We start from the raw sequence: 3,723 nt of genomic DNA, 5'->3' as shown, positions 1-3,723 counted from the left end.
AGAACAGAAAAGTACCTCTTTTTTGTTCTTCTTACCTCAGGTGTTTAACTTGTATCCACCAAAGAAAAGAAAGCCCCAACCGGACAAAGATACAATCACAAACTATCTTGTTACCAAAACTATTCTTGATGTTGTCCAGGTAATATATGTAATCCCTTACACTGACGATGTATATAACTTATAGACAATTGATTACATAGTTAACTTGCAAATTCTAAACAAAATCATTTACATCTGGTGATTGGTATGCCACAAGCATGGAGTAATTCATCGAGACCTCAAACCTGAGAACTATTATATGCCAATGCAACTGAAAATACTCAACTAAAGGCCATTGGTTTTGGTCTTTCTATTTTCTTTGAACCTGGTAAGTCTTTGGAATTTAAGAGATCATATCCTAAATTATATACTATATTGTTTCAATTTGTCTTTGTGATCATTCCTATTTATTTGTGTTGAACTTAAGTTATATATACATCATCACACTATTATGGTAATATGTACTATGTTTGGTTACTCAAACTTATTTATTTATTTGTGGTTAGGTCATAGATTTGGTGAAATAGTAGGAAGTCCATATTACATGGCTCCGGAAGTTCTTAGACGAAATTATGGAGAAGAAGTTGATATTTGGAGTGCTGGCGTTATACTTTTACATTTTGTTATGTGGTGTTCCCCCTTTTTGGGCAGGTAAGTTACAATTAAAAGTCCTTATTATTTCCTTATAGTGATTTACTAATTGAGTTTATGAATAGTCTAGTTGTGTTTCCTTGATTTATAGGGTGTGATTAGCACAGAAACTGAAGAAGGGATTGCACATGCAATAGTGAAGGGAACAATAGATTTTAACAGATATCCATGGCCAAGAGTATTTGATAAAGCTAAGGACCTTGTCAAAGGAATGCTTGATGCTAATCCTTATAACAAATTTACTGTTGAAGAAGTCATTGGTAAGCACTTTAATCTCCATAAATGTGTTTGTATAATCAGCGTATTTTAATCCGGTGTATGTAGCAGATAACCTACCTTATTTTCAACTCTTGTTTATACTATGTGTGTGTTAAGCATGTATCGTCTTATAAATTAGTTGTCTTAGGTAGGGGTTTGCGAGGTGATTAAGGTAGAAAGTTAGTAGGAAGTCGAGTGTCTGTCTTTGTGCATTCCAATAGCATTCGTACTAATTTCGTAGTTTTTGTCCTTCAATTTCTGTTTCATACATGTTGTTCTTTGCTACGGTTATCACATTATTTGATGTTATTATATTACTGTCCCTTTTTCTGATGCTAAATTTTGTTATAATTTGTTATGTTTGCTTTTATTCTCTTTTCTAGTTATTCTAGCTTCCTTGCTATATTTTTTTTCTATTTATTTTGTGCAACTGCTACACAATTTTGAGTATTTAATGGAGAGATCATTAGTGTAAAGCCTAAGATCACATGACTGTTTAGTCTATCAATGTTGATATTTCCGTTAAGTGCTTCCTGTAGTTGTTTCTTATAGTTTTCATGTTCGGGTTGACAACCTCGATGGCATAGATCAAACTTATAGTTTTCATGTTCTGGTACCAAACGTGATTAAGTTTTTACCTCTATTAACGAACATTTCCTTGACGTTAGGTGCGATTTAGAAGGTGTTTGGATTGCCAAAGTGGACATTTTGAGAGGGGAGTTTTGGTTCAAGTTCGGTGAATTCCATCTTAGTTGGTGAGATCTATCGAGATCATAATTTTGATGCTCTATTTTCATTTTTCTTAAATTCCATCCTGCCTGATAATTTACCAATAAATCTTTGATCATTACTAAAGTAATCTCCACCCATTTTTGGTGTATAATATGAGTACTGAACACTTAGTAGAGTTCATAATGCATTTCGGTATTAGTTTCAGGGTTCAAGTGAAGTTAATATAGTAAGAATATTTTTAAAAAGAATGATCTAATTTGGTATTAAAAAAGAATATTTTTTTGTGACTTCACACTTCTCGAATTCATATATCCTATCCCAACTTGTTTGGAATTGAAGAGTAGCTGTTGTTGTTGATCTTTTATCCTGAATCTGTAAGTGAATCTACTCAAACTCCAGTTTTTATCCATCTTTCTAGGTCAGTTTGATATGTTGGATTTATTCTGATAGTTTTAGTAGTAGAAAAGTAATATCCGGACTCCATATGTTTGGTAGCTTTACTTGTTCACAGCTTGGTAGTTAGTCATTTATCTTGTATTTGGTGTATCCCAACCTTATGTGGTGATCTGTGTGGTTCATAATTCATTATTGGTTCTTGATTGACAACCAATAGTTGGTCCCCAACTGGGATTCGTACAAGTCCTATTTAAAATATAACCCAGGTCACTTTTTGTAGCATAATGAGGAATTTCTGGTAGCTGAACATGTAACACAGAGCAAACAGATCATTGGGAAATCTTGGTTGCTTACTGTTTATGTTATTGTTCTATTTGGTATTCTATATTATAGGACAAGCTACAATAATTTTCTTGTTTTCTCATATGGGTAGCTAATTGTTACATGTTCTTTCACTCTCTATGTTGGTCTTTCATTATCAAAACAAACAGATCATTGTATCTCCGCCAGTCTTCATCCCAATCTGGTTTCATTAGGTTCTATTGCCTAGTGTAGAGAAAAATTGCTTATTTCTTTTGTGAAGATTGAGTCATGTCATCTCTTTTGCAATGGAGCGAGTGCATGTTGCTTGTATAGATAGCAGTAGAAGAGTTGTAACTAGACTGCCATTAAGGTAGAGTAGTTGATAACATGCTTACAGTAGAAAATTTGTAAGTGTTGTTGCTTAACTAACATCGGCTAGGGATATTTTAGTAGCCTGCGGTATCAAAAATTCCTCTCAATCCATCATCAAGGATTAAAAGCTTAGCTCTAGGCTGCATGGTTTTCCTTGGCTTTCTGGATCTTTAAAACCTTCTTCGCAATCTTTTGTTAACCAAAAAGGCTCTTATGATCCTGTACAAGGAAACATCTCGTGAGTTTGAAGAACACTAAATTTTGTTTTGACGATTAAGAGAACACTCTAGCGCACCACAAATATATCTTTCCGTATATCACTGCCTGACAACATACCACCATAAGCACGGTTTGACTGTCATGTTTCTAGGTAATCTAGACCTCTTGTATTTGGCAGGTCTCAAGTGAGGAATCTGCAAAATAGAGAAGAAACTGTAAAATTAGACGGAGATCATCAGGCCGTAACAACTGAGTGTTTATTATCATATTCTTGTTCATTTTTTTCACTAGCTTCAGTTAGCTTTTCCTCTACAACGGGAACTGGTTCTGAAGCTTCTTCCTTAGGTTCCGCTTTCGAGACTTCTGCCTCTTTAGCTTTTTTCTGTTCACTGGCCTTTAAATGTATTTGCTCTTTCTTTTTCTCTACAGCCTCAAATGTTTCCACAATGTCAACTATTGTTACCTGCTGCTCAGACTTTTCCTCGGCAGGCTCTATTTTGGATTCTTTGTCTAAAGTTTCAACCTTTCCAGCCTCTGATTGGACCTTTGGTTCACTTTTGGTAATATCAACAACTTGATCAGGAATACTTTGAGCTTCTGGTTCAGGGGTAGGTTCCTTGGCTAATTTTGGAATATCTTTGCTAGTGGCATCCAATGCAGGTGTTTCATCTTGTTTCTTAACTTCTTCAACAGTAGGAGGCTCAATTTTCTTATCTGCTGTCTTTTCTTCTGATTCTGCTGGAATAGCAAGTA

At 34.7% G+C, this 3,723-nt stretch overlaps 1 long non-coding RNA gene across 2 annotated transcripts; it reads left to right on the top strand.

The window, feature by feature from the left end:
• Window positions 1-294: 294 nt before the first annotated feature.
• On the top strand, window positions 295-938 carry LOC107841943. Of its 2 annotated transcripts, none has more exons than XR_007045171.1 (3): window positions 295-367; window positions 546-690; window positions 798-938. It is a non-coding gene; the product is annotated as an uncharacterized LOC107841943 (long non-coding RNA). The 2 variants fall into 2 exon arrangements; XR_007045172.1 differs by having other exon boundaries at window positions 782-938.
• The last annotated feature ends 2,785 nt before the right edge of the window (window positions 939-3,723 follow it).

The sequence above is a fragment of the Capsicum annuum genome, chromosome 9 (assembly GCF_002878395.1).
Source record: "Capsicum annuum cultivar UCD-10X-F1 chromosome 9, UCD10Xv1.1, whole genome shotgun sequence".
In the NCBI taxonomy this organism is placed as follows: Eukaryota; Viridiplantae; Streptophyta; class Magnoliopsida; order Solanales; family Solanaceae; genus Capsicum; species Capsicum annuum.
This window is presented reverse-complemented; position numbering and strand designations above follow the sequence as displayed.